Raw genomic sequence first — 18,291 nt, forward strand, 5'->3', positions numbered from 1 at the left:
TATATACATATACATAAATAGATAGAAAGATAGATAGACAGATCGATAAATAGGTATTTATTTTAATCAATCATTTCTTATTAAAGCAGATTATTTTTGGCTAGGAATTTCTGATTTGTAATCATTTATGAAAAAAGATTGCTTCTCCTAACCAAAAGAAGCAAAGCTGCCTATTACAATACTGTGAATTGATTGAGGGCATGCCCTAACCTCATGGAGGTGAGCACTGTTGAACTGAAGCCAATATGTCCTCGTTAGTATAGTGGTCAGTATCCCCGCCTGTCACGCGGGAGACCGGGGTTCAATTCCCCGACGGGGAGACGATTCCTTTTATTCACACAATTAAATAAAATGATGTACTTAATAACATTGTAAACTATATTTGTCATTATCCTTGTCTATTACGATTGAGATAAACGTTGAATTAAGTGATGGCCAAATTGCTTACAGATGTGTTAACTAAAAGTCAGAATATGCTCTGAATATTTCAATCTGCACAGACCATACCATCAAAAACAATTTACATCTATAATCTAATGGAAATGGAATGAAGCAGTGGGGAATCTTATGCTTCTGCTCAACTCTAGGGGCTAGATTTAGAAGTGGAGTGGATGCTTTTTGTTAGTAGTGACCCCTGGTGGTAAATGGTTATAAGCTGCAAATGGTAAAGTGAGCTGATTGTATATATATATATATATATATATATATATATACATAGATAGATAGAAAGATAGATAGACAGATCGATAGATAGGTATTTATTTTAATCAATCATTTCTTATTAAAGCAGATTATTTTTGGCTAGGAATTTCTGATTTGTAATCATTTATGAAAAAAGATTGCTTCTCCTAACCAAAAGAAGCAAAGCTGCCTATTACAATACTGTGAATTGATTGAGGGCATGCCCTAACCTCATGGAGGTGAGCACTGTTGAACTGAAGCCAATATGTCCTCGTTAGTATAGTGGTCAGTATCCCCGCCTGTCACGCGGGAGACCGGGGTTCAATTCCCCGACGGGGAGACGATTCCTTTTATTCACACAATTAAATAAAATGATGTACTTAATAACATTGTAAACTATATTTGTCATTATCCTTCTCTATTACGATTGAGATAAACGTTGAATTCAGTGATGGCCAAATTGCTTACAGATGTGTTAACTAAAAGTCAGAATATGCTCTGAATATTTCAATCTGCACAGACCATACCATCAAAAACAATTTACATCTGTAATCTAATGGAAAATGGAATGAAGCAGTGGGGAATCTTATGCTTCTGCTCAACTCTAGGGGCTGGATTTAGAAGTGGAGTGGATGCTTTTTGTTAGTAGTGACCCCTGGTGGTAAATGGTTATAAGCTGCAAATGTTAAAGTGAGCTGATTGTATATATATATATATATATATATATATATATATATACATATACATAGATAGATAGAAAGATAGATAGACAGATCGATAAATAGGTATTTATTTTAATCAATCATTTCTTATTAAAGCAGATTATTTTTGGCTAGGAATTTCTGATTTGTAATCATTTATGAAAAAAGATTGCTTCTCCTAACCAAAAGAAGCAAAGCTGCCTATTACAATACTGTGAATTGATTGAGGGCATGCCCTAACCTCATGGAGGTGAGCACTGTTGAACTGAAGCCAATATGTCCTTGTTAGTATAGTGGTCAGTATCCCCGCCTGTCACGCGGGAGACCGGGGTTCAATTCCCCGACGGGTAGACAATTCCTTTTATTCACACAATTAAATAAAATGATGTACTTAATAACATTGTAAACTATATTTGTCATTATCCTTCTCTATTACGATTGAGATAAACGTTGAATTCAGTGATGGCCAAATTGCTTACAGATGTGTTAACTAAAAGTCAGAATATGCTCTGAATATTTCAATCTGCACAGACCATACCATCAAAAACAATTTACATCTGTAATCTAATGGAAAATGGAATGAAGCAGTGGGGAATCTTATGCTTCTGCTCAACTCTAGGGGCTAGATTTAGAAGTGGGGGGGATGCTTTTTGTTAATAGTGACCCCTGGTGGTAAATGGTTATAAGCTGCAAATGGTAAAGTGAGCTGATTGTATATATATATATATATATATATATATATATATACATATACATAGATAGATAGAAAGATAGATAGACAGATCGATAGATAGGTATTTATTTTAATCAATCATTTCTTATTAAAGCAGAATATTTTTGGCTAGGAATTTCTGATTTGTAATCATTTATGAAAAAAGATTGCTTCTCCTAACCAAAGGAAGCAAAGCTGCCTATTACAATACTGTGAATTGATTGAGGGCATGCCCTAACCTCATGGAGGTGAGCACTGTTGAACTGAAGCCAATATGTCCTCGTTAGTATAGTGGTCAGTATCCCCGCCTGTCACGCGGGAGACCGGGGTTCAATTCCCCGACGGGGAGACGATTCCTTTTATTCACACAATTAAATAAAATGATGTACTTAATAACATTGTAAACTATATTTGTCATTATCCTTGTCTATTACGATTGAGATAAACGTTGAATTCAGTGATGGCCAAATTGCTTACAGATGTGTTAACTAAAAGTCAGAATATGCTCTGAATATTTCAATCTGCACAGACCATACCATCAAAAACAATTTACATCTGTAATCTAATGGAAAATGGAATGAAGCAGTGGGGAATCTTATGCTTCTGCTCAACTCTAGGGGCTGGATTTAGAAGTGGAGTGGATGCTTTTTGTTAGTAGTGACCCCTGGTGGTAAATGGTTATAAGCTGCAAATGGTAAAGTGAGCTGATTGTATATTTATATATATATATATATATATATATATATACATATACATAGATAGATAGAAAGATAGATAGACAGATCGATAAATAGGTATTTATTTTAATCAATCATTTCTTATTAAAGCAGATTATTTTTGGCTAGGAATTTCTGATTTGTAATCATTTATGAAAAAAGATTGCTTCTCCTAACCAAAAGAAGCAAAGCTGCCTATTACAATACTGTGAATTCATTGAGGGCATGCCCTAACCTCATGGAGGTGAGCACTGTTGAACTGAAGCCAATATGTCCTCGTTAGTATAGTGGTCAGAATCCCCGCCTGTCACGCGGGAGACCGGGGTTCAATTCCCCGACGGGGAGACGATTCCTTTTATTCGCACAATTAAATAAAATGATGTACTTAATAACATTGTAAACTATATTTGTCATTATCCTTGTCTATTACGATTGAGATAAACGTTGAATTCAGTGATGGCCAAATTGCTTACAGATGTGTTAACTAAAAGTCAGAATATGCTCTGAATATTTCAATCTGCACAGACCATACCATCAAAAACAATTTACATCTATAATCTAATGGAAAATGGAATGAAGCAGTGGGGAATCTTATGCTTCTGCTCAACTCTAGGGGCTAGATTTAGAAGTGGAGTGGATGCTTTTTGTTAGTAGTGACCCCTGGTGGTAAGTGGTTATAAGCTGCAAATGGTAAAGTGAGCTGATTGTATATATATATATATATATATATACATATACATAGATAGATAGAAAGATAGATAGACAGATCGATAGATAGGTATTTATTTTAATCAATCATTTCTTATTAAAGCAGATTATTTTTGGCTAGGAATTTCTGATTTGTAATCATTTATGAAAAAAGATTGCTTCTCCTAACCAAAGGAAGCAAAGCTGCCTATTACAATACTGTGAATTGATTGAGGGCATGCCCTAACCTCATGGAGGTGAGCACTGTTGAACTGAAGCCAATATGTCCTCGTTAGTATAGTGGTCAGTATCCCCGCCTGTCACGCGGGAGACCGGGGTTCAATTCCCCGACGGGGAGACGATTCCTTTTATTCATACAATTAAATAAAATGATGTACTTAATAACATTGTAAACTATATTTGTCATTATCCTTCTCTATTACGATTGAGATAAACGTTGAATTCAGTGATGGCCAAATTGCTTACAGATGTGTTAACTAAAAGTCAGAATATGCTCTGAATATTTCAATCTGCACAGACCATACCATCAAAAACAATTTACATCTGTAATCTAATGGAAAATGGAATGAAGCAGTGGGGAATCTTATGCTTCTGCTCAACTCTAGGGGCTGGATTTAGAAGTGGAGTGGATGCTTTTTGTTAATAGTGACCCCTGGTGGTAAATGGTTATAAGCTGCAAATGGTAAAGTGAGCTGATTGTATATATATATATATATATATATATATATATATATATACATATACATAGATAGATAGAAAGATAGATAGACAGATCGATAGATAGGTATTTATTTTAATCAATCATTTCTTATTAAAGCAGATTATTTTTGGCTAGGAATTTCTGATTTGTAATCATTTATGAAAAAAGATTGCTTCTCCTAACCAAAGGAAGCAAAGCTGCCTATTACAATACTGTGAATTGATTGAGGGCATGCCCTAACCTCATGGAGGTGAGCACTGTTGAACTGAAGCCAATATGTCCTCGTTAGTATAGTGGTCAGTATCCCCGCCTGTCACGCGGGAGACCGGGGTTCAATTCCCCGACGGGGAGACGATTCCTTTTATTCACACAATTAAATAAAATGATGTACTTAATAACATTGTAAACTATATTTGTCATTATCCTTGTCTATTACGATTGAGATAAACGTTGAATTCAGTGATGGCCAAATTGCTTACAGATGTGTTAACTAAAAGTCAGAATATGCTCTGAATATTTCAATCTGCACAGACCATACCATCAAAAACAATTTACATCTGTAATCTAATGGAAAATGGAATGAAGCAGTGGGGAATCTTATGCTTCTGCTCAACTCTAGGGGCTGGATTTAGAAGTGGAGTGGATGCTTTTTGTTAGTAGTGACCCCTGGTGGTAAATGGTTATAAGCTGCAAATGGTAAAGTGAGCTGATTGTATATATATATATATATATATATATACATATACATAGATAGATAGAAAGATAGATAGACAGATCGATAGATAGGTATTTATTTTAATCAATCATTTCCTATTGAAGCAGATTATTTTTGGCTAGGAATTTCTGATTTGTAATCATTTATGAAAAAAGATTGCTTCTCCTAACCAAAAGAAGCAAAGCTGCCTATTACAATACTGTGAATTCATTGAGGGCATGCCCTAACCTCATGGAGGTGGGCACTGTTGAACTGAAGCCAATATGTCCTCGTTAGTATAGTGGTCAGTATCCCCGCCTGTCACGCGGGAGACCGGGGTTCAATTCCCCGACGGGGAGACGATTCCTTTTATTCACACAATTAAATAAAATGATGTACTTAATAACATTGTAAACTATATTTGTCATTATCCTTGTCTATTACGATTGAGATAAACGTTGAATTCAGTGATGGCCAAATTGCTTACAGATGTGTTAACTAAAAGTCAGAATATGCTCTGAATATTTCAATCTGCACAGACCATACCATCAAAAACAATTTACATCTATAATCTAATGGAAATGGAATGAAGCAGTGGGGAATCTTATGCTTCTGCTCAACTCTAGGGGCTAGATTTAGAAGTGGAGTGGATGCTTTTTGTTAGTAGTGACCCCTGGTGGTAAATGGTTATAAGCTGCAAATGGTAAAGTGAGCTGATTGTATATATATATATATATATATATACATATACATAAATAGATAGAAAGATAGATAGACAGATCGATAAATAGGTATTTATTTTAATCAATCATTTCTTATTAAAGCAGATTATTTTTGGCTAGGAATTTCTGATTTGTAATCATTTATGAAAAAAGATTGCTTCTCCTAACCAAAAGAAGCAAAGCTGCCTATTACAATACTGTGAATTGATTGAGGGCATGCCCTAACCTCATGGAGGTGAGCACTGTTGAACTGAAGCCAATATGTCCTCGTTAGTATAGTGGTCAGTATCCCCGCCTGTCACGCGGGAGACCGGGGTTCAATTCCCCGACGGGGAGACGATTCCTTTTATTCACACAATTAAATAAAATGATGTACTTAATAACATTGTAAACTATATTTGTCATTATCCTTGTCTATTACGATTGAGATAAACGTTGAATTAAGTGATGGCCAAATTGCTTACAGATGTGTTAACTAAAAGTCAGAATATGCTCTGAATATTTCAATCTGCACAGACCATACCATCAAAAACAATTTACATCTATAATCTAATGGAAATGGAATGAAGCAGTGGGGAATCTTATGCTTCTGCTCAACTCTAGGGGCTAGATTTAGAAGTGGAGTGGATGCTTTTTGTTAGTAGTGACCCCTGGTGGTAAATGGTTATAAGCTGCAAATGGTAAAGTGAGCTGATTGTATATATATATATATATATATATATATATATACATAGATAGATAGAAAGATAGATAGACAGATCGATAGATAGGTATTTATTTTAATCAATCATTTCTTATTAAAGCAGATTATTTTTGGCTAGGAATTTCTGATTTGTAATCATTTATGAAAAAAGATTGCTTCTCCTAACCAAAAGAAGCAAAGCTGCCTATTACAATACTGTGAATTGATTGAGGGCATGCCCTAACCTCATGGAGGTGAGCACTGTTGAACTGAAGCCAATATGTCCTCGTTAGTATAGTGGTCAGTATCCCCGCCTGTCACGCGGGAGACCGGGGTTCAATTCCCCGACGGGGAGACGATTCCTTTTATTCACACAATTAAATAAAATGATGTACTTAATAACATTGTAAACTATATTTGTCATTATCCTTGTCTATTACGATTGAGATAAACGTTGAATTCAGTGATGGCCAAATTGCTTACAGATGTGTTAACTAAAAGTCAGAATATGCTCTGAATATTTCAATCTGCACAGACCATACCATCAAAAACAATTTACATCTATAATCTAATGGAAATGGAATGAAGCAGTGGGGAATCTTATGCTTCTGCTCAACTCTAGGGGCTAGATTTAGAAGTGGAGTGGATGCTTTTTGTTAGTAGTGACCCCTGGTGGTAAATGGTTATAAGCTGCAAATGGTAAAGTGAGCTGATTGTATATATATATATATATATATATATATACATAGATAGATAGAAAGATAGATAGACAGATCGATAGATAGGTATTTATTTTAATCAATCATTTCTTATTAAAGCAGATTATTTTTGGCTAGGAATTTCTGATTTGTAATCATTTATGAAAAAAGATTGCTTCTCCTAACCAAAGGAAGCAAAGCTGCCTATTACAATACTGTGAATTGATTGAGGGCATGCCCTAACCTCATGGAGGTGAGCACTGTTGAACTGAAGCCAATATGTCCTCGTTAGTATAGTGGTCAGTATCCCCGCCTGTCACGCGGGAGACCGGGGTTCAATTCCCCGACGGGGAGACGATTCCTTTTATTCACACAATTAAATAAAATGATGTACTTAATAACATTGTAAACTATATTTGTCATTATCCTTCTCTATTACGATTGAGATAAACGTTGAATTCAGTGATGGCCAAATTGCTTACAGATGTGTTAACTAAAAGTCAGAATATGCTCTGAATATTTCAATCTGCACAGACCATACCATCAAAAACAATTTACATCTGTAATCTAATGGAAAATGGAATGAAGCAGTGGGGAATCTTATGCTTCTGCTCAACTCTAGGGGCTGGATTTAGAAGTGGAGTGGATGCTTTTTGTTAGTAGTGACCCCTGGTGGTAAATGGTTATAAGCTGCAAATGTTAAAGTGAGCTGATTGTATATATATATATATATATATATATATATATATATATATATATATACATATACATAGATAGATAGAAAGATAGATAGACAGATCGATAAATAGGTATTTATTTTAATCAATCATTTCTTATTAAAGCAGATTATTTTTGGCTAGGAATTTCTGATTTGTAATCATTTATGAAAAAAGATTGCTTCTCCTAACCAAAAGAAGCAAAGCTGCCTATTACAATACTGTGAATTGATTGAGGGCATGCCCTAACCTCATGGAGGTGAGCACTGTTGAACTGAAGCCAATATGTCCTTGTTAGTATAGTGGTCAGTATCCCCGCCTGTCACGCGGGAGACCGGGGTTCAATTCCCCGACGGGTAGACAATTCCTTTTATTCACACAATTAAATAAAATGATGTACTTAATAACATTGTAAACTATATTTGTCATTATCCTTCTCTATTACGATTGAGATAAACGTTGAATTCAGTGATGGCCAAATTGCTTACAGATGTGTTAACTAAAAGTCAGAATATGCTCTGAATATTTCAATCTGCACAGACCATACCATCAAAAACAATTTACATCTGTAATCTAATGGAAAATGGAATGAAGCAGTGGGGAATCTTATGCTTCTGCTCAACTCTAGGGGCTAGATTTAGAAGTGGGGTGGATGCTTTTTGTTAATAGTGACCCCTGGTGGTAAATGGTTATAAGCTGCAAATGGTAAAGTGAGCTGATTGTATATATATATATATATATATATATATATATATATATATATACATATACATAGATAGATAGAAAGATAGATAGACAGATCGATAGATAGGTATTTATTTTAATCAATCATTTCTTATTAAAGCAGAATATTTTTGGCTAGGAATTTCTGATTTGTAATCATTTATGAAAAAAGATTGCTTCTCCTAACCAAAGGAAGCAAAGCTGCCTATTACAATACTGTGAATTGATTGAGGGCATGCCCTAACCTCATGGAGGTGAGCACTGTTGAACTGAAGCCAATATGTCCTCGTTAGTATAGTGGTCAGTATCCCCGCCTGTCACGCGGGAGACCGGGGTTCAATTCCCCGACGGGGAGACGATTCCTTTTATTCACACAATTAAATAAAATGATGTACTTAATAACATTGTAAACTATATTTGTCATTATCCTTGTCTATTACGATTGAGATAAACGTTGAATTCAGTGATGGCCAAATTGCTTACAGATGTGTTAACTAAAAGTCAGAATATGCTCTGAATATTTCAATCTGCACAGACCATACCATCAAAAACAATTTACATCTGTAATCTAATGGAAAATGGAATGAAGCAGTGGGGAATCTTATGCTTCTGCTCAACTCTAGGGGCTGGATTTAGAAGTGGAGTGGATGCTTTTTGTTAGTAGTGACCCCTGGTGGTAAATGGTTATAAGCTGCAAATGGTAAAGTGAGCTGATTGTATATATATATATATATATATATATATATATATATATACATATACATAGATAGATAGAAAGATAGATAGACAGATCGATAAATAGGTATTTATTTTAATCAATCATTTCTTATTAAAGCAGATTATTTTTGGCTAGGAATTTCTGATTTGTAATCATTTATGAAAAAAGATTGCTTCTCCTAACCAAAAGAAGCAAAGCTGCCTATTACAATACTGTGAATTGATTGAGGGCATGCCCTAACCTCATGGAGGTGAGCACTGTTGAACTGAAGCCAATATGTCCTCGTTAGTATAGTGGTCAGTATCCCCGCCTGTCACGCGGGAGACCGGGGTTCAATTCCCCGACGGGGAGACGATTCCTTTTATTCATACAATTAAATAAAATGATGTACTTAATAACATTGTAAACTATATTTGTCATTATCCTTCTCTATTACGATTGAGATAAACGTTGAATTCAGTGATGGCCAAATTGCTTACAGATGTGTTAACTAAAAGTCAGAATATGCTCTGAATATTTCAATCTGCACAGACCATACCATCAAAAACAATTTACATCTGTAATCTAATGGAAAATGGAATGAAGCAGTGGGGAATCTTATGCTTCTGCTCAACTCTAGGGGCTGGATTTAGAAGTGGAGTGGATGCTTTTTGTTAGTAGTGACCCCTGGTGGTAAATGGTTATAAGCTGCAAATGTTAAAGTGAGCTGATTGTATATATATATATATATATATATATATATATATATATATATACATATACATAGATAGATAGAAAGATAGATAGACAGATCGATAAATAGGTATTTATTTTAATCAATCATTTCTTATTAAAGCAGATTATTTTTGGCTAGGAATTTCTGATTTGTAATCATTTATGAAAAAAGATTGCTTCTCCTAACCAAAAGAAGCAAAGCTGCCTATTACAATACTGTGAATTGATTGAGGGCATGCCCTAACCTCATGGAGGTGAGCACTGTTGAACTGAAGCCAATATGTCCTCGTTAGTATAGTGGTCAGTATCCCCGCCTGTCACGCGGGAGACCGGGGTTCAATTCCCCGACGGGTAGACGATTCCTTTTATTCACACAATTAAATAAAATGATGTACTTAAGAACATTGTAAACTATATTTGTCATTATCCTTCTCTATTACGATTGAGATAAACGTTGAATTCAGTGATGGCCAAATTGCTTACAGATGTGTTAACTAAAAGTCAGAATATGCTCTGAATATTTCAATCTGCACAGACCATACCATCAAAAACAATTTACATCTGTAATCTAATGGAAAATGGAATGAAGCAGTGGGGAATCTTATGCTTCTGCTCAACTCTAGGGGCTGGATTTAGAAGTGGAGTGGATGCTTTTTGTTAGTAGTGACCCCTGGTGGTAAATGGTTATAAGCTGCAAATGTTAAAGTGAGCTGATTGTATATATATATATATATATATATATATATATATATATATATATATATACATATACATAGATAGATAGAAAGATAGATAGACAGATCGATAGATAGGTATTTATTTTAATCAATCATTTCTTATTAAAGCAGAATATTTTTGGCTAGGAATTTCTGATTTGTAATCATTTATGAAAAAAGATTGCTTCGCCTAACCAAAAGAAGCAAAGCTGCCTATTACAATACTGTGAATTGATTGAGGGCATGCCCTAACCTCATGGAGGTGAGCACTGTTGAACTGAAGCCAATATGTCCTCGTTAGTATAGTGGTCAGTATCCCCGCCTGTCACGCGGGAGACCGGGGTTCAATTCCCCGACGGGGAGACGATTCCTTTTATTCACACTATTAAATAAAAAGATGTACTTAATAACATTGTAAACTATATTTGTCATTATCCTTGTCTATTACGATTGAGATAAACGTTGAATTCAGTGATGGCCAAATTGCTTACAGATGTGTTAACTAAAAGTCAGAATATGCTCTGAATATTTCAATCTGCACAGACCATACCATCAAAAACAATTTACATCTGTAATCTAATGGAAAATGGAATGAAGCAGTGGGGAATCTTATGCTTCTGCTCAACTCTAGGGGCTGGATTTAGAAGTGGAGTGGATGCTTTTTGTTAGTAGTGACCCCTGGTGGTAAATGGTTATAAGCTGCAAATGTTAAAGTGAGCTGATTGTATATATATATATATATATATATATATATATATATATATATATATATACATATACATAGATAGATAGAAAGATAGATAGACAGATCGATAGATAGGTATTTATTTTAATCAATCATTTCTTATTAAAGCAGAATATTTTTGGCTAGGAATTTCTGATTTGTAATCATTTATGAAAAAAGATTGCTTCGCCTAACCAAAAGAAGCAAAGCTGCCTATTACAATACTGTGAATTGATTGAGGGCATGCCCTAACCTCATGGAGGTGAGCACTGTTGAACTGAAGCCAATATGTCCTCGTTAGTATAGTGGTCAGTATCCCCGCCTGTCACGCGGGAGACCGGGGTTCAATTCCCCGACGGGGAGACGATTCCTTTTATTCACACTATTAAATAAAAAGATGTACTTAATAACATTGTAAACTATATTTGTCATTATCCTTGTCTATTACGATTGAGATAAACGTTGAATTCAGTGATGGCCAAATTGCTTACAGATGTGTTAACTAAAAGTCAGAATATGCTCTGAATATTTCAATCTGCACAGACCATACCATCAAAAACAATTTACATCTATAATCTAATGGAAATGGAATGAAGCAGTGGGGAATCTTATGCTTCTGCTCAACTCTAGGGGCTAGATTTAGAAGTGGAGTGGATGCTTTTTGTTAGTAGTGACCCCTGGTGGTAAGTGGTTATAAGCTGCAAATGGTAAAGTGAGCTGATTGTATATATATATATATATATATATATATATACATATACATAGATAGATAGAAAGATAGATAGACAGATCGATAGATAGGTATTTATTTTAATCAATCATTTCTTATTAAAGCAGATTATTTTTGGCTAGGAATTTCTGATTTGTAATCATTTATGAAAAAAGATTGCTTCTCCTAACCAAAAGAAGCAAAGCTGCCTATTACAATACTGTGAATTGATTGAGGGCATGCCCTAACCTCATGGAGGTGAGCACTGTTGAACTGAAGCCAATATGTCCTCGTTAGTATAGTGGTCAGTATCCCCGCCTGTCACGCGGGAGACCGGGGTTCAATTCCCCGACGGGGAGACGATTCCTTTTATTCACACAATTAAATAAAATGATGTACTTAATAACATTGTAAACTATATTTGTCATTATCCTTGTCTATTACGATTGAGATAAACGTTGAATTCAGTGATGGCCAAATTGCTTACAGATGTGTTAACTAAAAGTCAGAATATGCTCTGAATATTTCAATCTGCACAGACCATACCATCAAAAACAATTTACATCTATAATCTAATGGAAATGGAATGAAGCAGTGGGGAATCTTATGCTTCTGCTCAACTCTAGGGGCTAGATTTAGAAGTGGAGTGGATGCTTTTTGTTAGTAGTGACCCCTGGTGGTAAGTGGTTATAAGCTGCAAATGGTAAAGTGAGCTGATTGTATATATATTACCTACTGGCGGTCGCCAGTAGGTAGTTATAGTTAGGACCACGTTTCCATAGGAAATCCGCAACATTCTATTTTGAATAACTTTGGCGCCGGTCGACGATTCCTCGCGAATTTTTCAAAATAGGTGGGGCGCTACGCTCCGCTCCTACCCTGAAAGTCTCGGGGGGATTGGTCAAGCGGGGGCTGAGATAAAAGGGGGGTCCCAAAACGCGTTTTTCCCATGCATTTTTCCATAGGACCTTTAGACACAGCTACAGCCCGAACGGCTGAACAGAATTACTTGAAATTTGGCAGAGAGGTAGCCATAAGGTCAAGGAAGTGCCTTTTGCAGGTCTGGTGTAAATCTGTTCAGTATTTCCGGAGAAAATAGCATTTAAAAGCATATATATATCTATATGCGCGCAGGGTGCGCGCACCGTGCGAGCACCGTGCGAGCACCCTAACGTGCGCGAGCGTAATTCTGATTGGTGGTTACATGTTAGTCAACGTTCGAATCGGTCGAAATCAGGAAGTGTCGGCCGCCATTTTGTTTGTTTTCAGTGCGAGAGTGAAAAAGGAAGGTGGCGAACGTGAAAAGGGGGCAGGGTAGAGAGTTCCTGACCCCCTAGCCTTTGTCAGGGGGTCCCTGAAGGACCCCGAAGGCAAAAAAATTTATTTTATTTTTTTTAAAAATCGCGGGGGTGCGCGCACAGTGCGCGCACCCTGAAAAACACAAAAAAAATATTTTTTTTTTACCAAAAAAAAAAAAATTCGCAGGGTGAAAACCAAAAAAAAAAAAAATTATAATTTTTAATACGTAGTTTATTGTAAAATAAATATATAAAAAAAATAATACATAAATAAATTAGCATTTAAAAAACCGTACAAATTCACTGAAAAAACCATAGGTTTCACACACGTTATAGTTAGGAATTAGCATTTAAAAAACCTTGCAAATTCACTTAAAAAACCATAGGTTTCACACATGTTATAGTTAGCTGGACATTTCACTCATAAAAAACCAATGAAATTCCCCCGTTATAGTTACTGCAGGCAACTATAACTCACGCGACCGCAATCCTCTGCTGATGACGTCAGATATTACATCACTGATGACATATGTGTCTTTCTGAAAAATAAATATTTGTAATATATGTATAGCTAAAGATTAATGGAAGAAGACATGGGTAAATAAGTGTCTAAATACAGTATTAGCATCAGCAGAGGATTACGGTCGCGTGAGTTATAGTTGCCTGCAGTAACTATAACGGGGGAATTTCATTGGTTTTTTATGAGTGAAATGTCCAGCTAACTATAACATGTGTGAAACCTATGGTTTTTTAAGTGAATATATATATATATATATATATATATACATATACATAGATAGATAGAAAGATAGATAGACAGATCGATAGATAGGTATTTATTTTAATCAATCATTTCTTATTAAAGCAGATTATTTTTGGCTAGGAATTTCTGATTTGTAATCATTTATGAAAAAAGATTGCTTCTCCTAACCAAAAGAAGCAAAGCTGCCTATTACAATACTGTGAATTGATTGAGGGCATGCCCTAACCTCATGGAGGTGAGCACTGTTGAACTGAAGCCAATATGTCCTCGTTAGTATAGTGGTCAGTATCCCCGCCTGTCACGCGGGAGACCGGGGTTCAATTCCCCGACGGGGAGACGATTCCTTTTATTCACACAATTAAATAAAATGATGTACTTAATAACATTGTAAACTATATTTGTCATTATCCTTGTCTATTACGATTGAGATAAACGTTGAATTCAGTGATGGCCAAATTGCTTACAGATGTGTTAACTAAAAGTCAGAATATGCTCTGAATATTTCAATCTGCACAGACCATACCATCAAAAACAATTTACATCTCTAATCTAATGGAAATGGAATGAAGCAGTGGGGAATCTTATGCTTCTGCTCAACTCTAGGGGCTAGATTTAGAAGTGGAGTGGATGCTTTTTGTTAGTAGTGACCCCTGGTGGTAAATGGTTATAAGCTGCAAATGGTAAAGTGAGCTGATTGTATATATATATATATATATATATATATATACATAGATAGATAGAAAGATAGATAGACAGATCGATAGATAGGTATTTATTTTAATCAATCATTTCTTATTAAAGCAGATTATTTTTGGCTAGGAATTTCTGATTTGTAATCATTTATGAAAAAAGATTGCTTCTCCTAACCAAAGGAAGCAAAGCTGCCTATTACAATACTGTGAATTGATTGAGGGCATGCCCTAACCTCATGGAGGTGAGCACTGTTGAACTGAAGCCAATATGTCCTCGTTAGTATAGTGGTCAGTATCCCCGCCTGTCACGCGGGAGACCGGGGTTCAATTCCCCGACGGGGAGACGATTCCTTTTATTCACACAATTAAATAAAATGATGTACTTAATAACATTGTAAACTATATTTGTCATTATCCTTCTCTATTACGATTGAGATAAACGTTGAATTCAGTGATGGCCAAATTGCTTACAGATGTGTTAACTAAAAGTCAGAATATGCTCTGAATATTTCAATCTGCACAGACCATACCATCAAAAACAATTTACATCTGTAATCTAATGGAAAATGGAATGAAGCAGTGGGGAATCTTATGCTTCTGCTCAACTCTAGGGGCTGGATTTAGAAGTGGAGTGGATGCTTTTTGTTAGTAGTGACCCCTGGTGGTAAATGGTTATAAGCTGCAAATGTTAAAGTGAGCTGATTGTATATATATATATATATATATATATATATATATATATACATATACATAGATAGATAGAAAGATAGATAGACAGATCGATAAATAGGTATTTATTTTAATCAATCATTTCTTATTAAAGCAGATTATTTTTGGCTAGGAATTTCTGATTTGTAATCATTTATGAAAAAAGATTGCTTCTCCTAACCAAAAGAAGCAAAGCTGCCTATTACAATACTGTGAATTGATTGAGGGCATGCCCTAACCTCATGGAGGTGAGCACTGTTGAACTGAAGCCAATATGTCCTCGTTAGTATAGTGGTCAGTATCCCCGCCTGTCACGCGGGAGACCGGGGTTCAATTCCCCGACGGGTAGACGATTCCTTTTATTCACACAATTAAATAAAATGATGTACTTAAGAACATTGTAAACTATATTTGTCATTATCCTTCTCTATTACGATTGAGATAAACGTTGAATTCAGTGATGGCTAAATTGCTTACAGATGTGTTAACTAAAAGTCAGAATATGCTCTGAATATTTCAATCTGCACAGACCATACCATCAAAAACAATTTACATCTGTAATCTAATGGAAAATGGAATGAAGCAGTGGGGAATCTTATGCTTCTGCTCAACTCTAGGGGCTGGATTTAGAAGTGGAGTGGATGCTTTTTGTTAGTAGTGACCCCTGGTGGTAAATGGTTATAAGCTGCAAATGTTAAAGTGAGCTGATTGTATATATATATATATATATATATATATATATATATATATATACATATACATAGATAGATAGAAAGATAGATAGACAGATCGATAGATAGGTATTTATTTTAATCAATCATTTCTTATTAAAGCAGATTATTTTTGGCTAGGAATTTCTGATTTGTAATCATTTATGAAAAAAGATTGCTTCGCCTAACCAAAAGAAGCAAAGCTGCCTATTACAATACTGTGAATTGATTGAGGGCATGCCCTAACCTCATGGAGGTGAGCACTGTTGAACTGAAGCCAATATGTCCTCGTTAGTATTATTTATTTATTTATTTATTATGCAACTTATAACGCGCAGACTAAACCCGAAGGTATCAAGGCGCCTTGTATAGTATAGTGGTCAGTATCCCCGCCTGTCACGTGGGAGACCGGGGTTCAATTCCCCGACGGGGAGACGATTCCTTTTATTCACACTATTAAATAAAAAGATGTACTTAATAACATTGTAAACTATATTTGTCATTATCCTTGTCTATTACGATTGAGATAAACGTTGAATTCAGTGATGGCCAAATTGCTTACAGATGTGTTAACTAAAAGTCAGAATATGCTCTGAATATTTCAATCTGCACAGACCATACCATCAAAAACAATTTACATCTATAATCTAATGGAAATGGAATGAAGCAGTGGGGAATCTTATGCTTCTGCTCAACTCTAGGGGCTAGATTTAGAAGTGGAGTGGATGCTTTTTGTTAGTAGTGACCCCTGGTGGTAAATGGTTATAAGCTGCAAATGGTAAAGTGAGCTGATTGTATATATATATATATATATATATATATATATACATATACATAGATAGAAAGATAGATAGACAGATCGATAAATAGGTATTTATTTTAATCAATCATTTCTTATTAAAGCAGATTATTTTTGGCTAGGAATTTCTGATTTGTAATCATTTATGAAAAAAGATTGCTTCTCCTAACCAAAAGAAGCAAAGCTGCCTATTACAATACTGTGAATTCATTGAGGGCATGCCCTAACCTCATGGAGGTGAGCACTGTTGAACTGAAGCCAATATGTCCTCGTTAGTATAGTGGTCAGTATCCCCGCCTGTCACGCGGGAGACCGGGGTTCAATTCCCCGACGGGGAGACGATTCCTTTTATTCGCACAATTAAATAAAATGATGTACTTAATAACATTGTAAACTATATTTGTCATTATCCTTGTCTATTACGATTGAGATAAACGTTGAATTCAGTGATGGCCAAATTGCTTACAGATGTGTTAACTAAAAGTCAGAATATGCTCTGAATATTTCAATCTGCACAGACCATACCATCAAAAACAATTTATATCTATAATCTAATGGAAAATGGAATGAAGCAGTGGGGAATCTTATGCTTCTGCTCAACTCTAGGGGCTAGATTTAGAAGTGGAGTGGATGCTTTTTGTTAGTAGTGACCCCTGGTGGTAAATGGTTATAAGCTGCAAATGGTAAAGTGAGCTGATTGTATATATATATATATATATATATATATACATATACATAGATAGATAGAAAGATAGATAGACAGATCGATAGATAGGTATTTATTTTAATCAATCATTTCTTATTAAAGCAGATTATTTTTGGCTAGGAATTTCTGATTTGTAATCATTTATGAAAAAAGATTGCTTCTCCTAACCAAAAGAAGCAAAGCTGCCTATTACAATACTGTGAATTGATTGAGGGCATGCCCTAACCTCATGGAGGTGAGCACTGTTGAACTGAAGCCAATATGTCCTCGTTAGTATAGTGGACAGTATCCCCGCCTGTCACGCGGGAGACCGGGGTTCAATTCCCCGACGGGGAGACGATTCCTTTTATTCACACAATTAAATAAAATGATGTACTTAATAACATTGTAAACTATATTTGTCATTATCCTTGTCTATTACGATTGAGATAAACGTTGAATTCAGTGATGGCCAAATTGCTTACAGATGTGTTAACTAAAAGTCAGAATATGCTCTGAATATTTCAATCTGCACAGACCATACCATCAAAAACAATTTACATCTATAATCTAATGGAAATGGAATGAAGCAGTGGGGAATC

The 18,291-nt window shown here is 35.4% G+C and overlaps 17 non-coding genes across 17 annotated transcripts; all 17 read left to right on the forward strand.

The window, feature by feature from the left end:
• The first annotated feature begins 248 nt into the window (after positions 1-248).
• Positions 249-320, forward strand: TRNAD-GUC (transfer RNA aspartic acid (anticodon GUC)). Its single transcript has one exon. It is a non-coding gene; the product is annotated as a tRNA-Asp (tRNA).
• A 629-nt stretch (positions 321-949) lies between these two features.
• On the forward strand, positions 950-1,021 carry TRNAD-GUC (transfer RNA aspartic acid (anticodon GUC)). The gene has a single exon. It is a non-coding gene; the product is annotated as a tRNA-Asp (tRNA).
• A 1,350-nt stretch (positions 1,022-2,371) lies between these two features.
• On the forward strand, positions 2,372-2,443 carry TRNAD-GUC (transfer RNA aspartic acid (anticodon GUC)). The gene has a single exon. It is a non-coding gene; the product is annotated as a tRNA-Asp (tRNA).
• Positions 2,444-3,783: 1,340 nt separating this feature from the next.
• On the forward strand, positions 3,784-3,855 carry TRNAD-GUC (transfer RNA aspartic acid (anticodon GUC)). The gene has a single exon. It is a non-coding gene; the product is annotated as a tRNA-Asp (tRNA).
• A 642-nt stretch (positions 3,856-4,497) lies between these two features.
• Positions 4,498-4,569, forward strand: TRNAD-GUC (transfer RNA aspartic acid (anticodon GUC)). Its single transcript has one exon. It is a non-coding gene; the product is annotated as a tRNA-Asp (tRNA).
• A 630-nt stretch (positions 4,570-5,199) lies between these two features.
• On the forward strand, positions 5,200-5,271 carry TRNAD-GUC (transfer RNA aspartic acid (anticodon GUC)). Its single transcript has one exon. It is a non-coding gene; the product is annotated as a tRNA-Asp (tRNA).
• Positions 5,272-5,898: 627 nt separating this feature from the next.
• Positions 5,899-5,970, forward strand: TRNAD-GUC (transfer RNA aspartic acid (anticodon GUC)). Its single transcript has one exon. It is a non-coding gene; the product is annotated as a tRNA-Asp (tRNA).
• Positions 5,971-6,599: 629 nt separating this feature from the next.
• TRNAD-GUC (transfer RNA aspartic acid (anticodon GUC)) lies at positions 6,600-6,671 on the forward strand. The gene has a single exon. It is a non-coding gene; the product is annotated as a tRNA-Asp (tRNA).
• Positions 6,672-7,296: 625 nt separating this feature from the next.
• On the forward strand, positions 7,297-7,368 carry TRNAD-GUC (transfer RNA aspartic acid (anticodon GUC)). The gene has a single exon. It is a non-coding gene; the product is annotated as a tRNA-Asp (tRNA).
• Positions 7,369-8,736: 1,368 nt separating this feature from the next.
• TRNAD-GUC (transfer RNA aspartic acid (anticodon GUC)) lies at positions 8,737-8,808 on the forward strand. The gene has a single exon. It is a non-coding gene; the product is annotated as a tRNA-Asp (tRNA).
• A 642-nt stretch (positions 8,809-9,450) lies between these two features.
• TRNAD-GUC (transfer RNA aspartic acid (anticodon GUC)) lies at positions 9,451-9,522 on the forward strand. The gene has a single exon. It is a non-coding gene; the product is annotated as a tRNA-Asp (tRNA).
• Positions 9,523-10,892: 1,370 nt separating this feature from the next.
• TRNAD-GUC (transfer RNA aspartic acid (anticodon GUC)) lies at positions 10,893-10,964 on the forward strand. Its single transcript has one exon. It is a non-coding gene; the product is annotated as a tRNA-Asp (tRNA).
• A 652-nt stretch (positions 10,965-11,616) lies between these two features.
• Positions 11,617-11,688, forward strand: TRNAD-GUC (transfer RNA aspartic acid (anticodon GUC)). Its single transcript has one exon. It is a non-coding gene; the product is annotated as a tRNA-Asp (tRNA).
• Positions 11,689-12,321: 633 nt separating this feature from the next.
• TRNAD-GUC (transfer RNA aspartic acid (anticodon GUC)) lies at positions 12,322-12,393 on the forward strand. Its single transcript has one exon. It is a non-coding gene; the product is annotated as a tRNA-Asp (tRNA).
• A 1,966-nt stretch (positions 12,394-14,359) lies between these two features.
• On the forward strand, positions 14,360-14,431 carry TRNAD-GUC (transfer RNA aspartic acid (anticodon GUC)). Its single transcript has one exon. It is a non-coding gene; the product is annotated as a tRNA-Asp (tRNA).
• A 627-nt stretch (positions 14,432-15,058) lies between these two features.
• TRNAD-GUC (transfer RNA aspartic acid (anticodon GUC)) lies at positions 15,059-15,130 on the forward strand. The gene has a single exon. It is a non-coding gene; the product is annotated as a tRNA-Asp (tRNA).
• Positions 15,131-17,270: 2,140 nt separating this feature from the next.
• Positions 17,271-17,342, forward strand: TRNAD-GUC (transfer RNA aspartic acid (anticodon GUC)). The gene has a single exon. It is a non-coding gene; the product is annotated as a tRNA-Asp (tRNA).
• The last annotated feature ends 949 nt before the right edge of the window (positions 17,343-18,291 follow it).

The sequence above is a fragment of the Triturus cristatus genome, chromosome 4_1 (assembly GCF_964204655.1).
Source record: "Triturus cristatus chromosome 4_1, aTriCri1.1, whole genome shotgun sequence".
Taxonomy (NCBI): Eukaryota; Metazoa; Chordata; class Amphibia; order Caudata; family Salamandridae; genus Triturus; species Triturus cristatus.